This window comes from Papaver somniferum, unplaced genomic scaffold (genome assembly GCF_003573695.1).
Source record: "Papaver somniferum cultivar HN1 unplaced genomic scaffold, ASM357369v1 unplaced-scaffold_32783, whole genome shotgun sequence".
Taxonomy (NCBI): Eukaryota; Viridiplantae; Streptophyta; class Magnoliopsida; order Ranunculales; family Papaveraceae; genus Papaver; species Papaver somniferum.
The window spans coordinates 1-474 of record NW_020644133.1 but is presented as its reverse complement, the minus strand read 5'-3'; the positions used below and the strand labels follow the sequence as shown (position 1 = coordinate 474).

Genomic DNA, 474 nt, shown 5'->3' with positions numbered 1-474 from the left:
AAGACAATCCCTAATACTCCGATAGTGCCATAAATAGCAACTTTAAAAGCTTTGTTGAATCCGCCTAGGACTACTCGTCCTTCGTGTATTAAGTTAGCTGAAATGGAGGCACCTTATGAACTGAAACCTGAGACCTTACAGATGCTCCCAATCTTTTTAGGGAAAGAAAATGAAAACCCCTATTACCATGTTAGAGATTTTGAGGATATTTTTAGTACTCTAAGAATTAGAGGCTTAGATGATGATGCTTTGAAACTTAGGTTATTCCCATTTTCCCTGATATAGTTTGGACTCCGAGTCAATTGAGACATATGAACAACTTACATTTTCCTTTTTCAATAAGTTTTTCCCTATGCACAAAACATCGTCTATTAGGACGCAAATATGCACATTTTCACAACAAGAGGGAGAATCTTTATATAGGTATTTGGAAAGGTTCAATGATTTATTATCCCAGTGTCCTCATCATGGTTT

General features: G+C 36.1%; 1 pseudogene; it reads right to left on the bottom strand.

The window, feature by feature from the left end:
• Window positions 1-374: 374 nt before the first annotated feature.
• LOC113341955 lies at window positions 375-474 on the bottom strand (annotated as a pseudogene).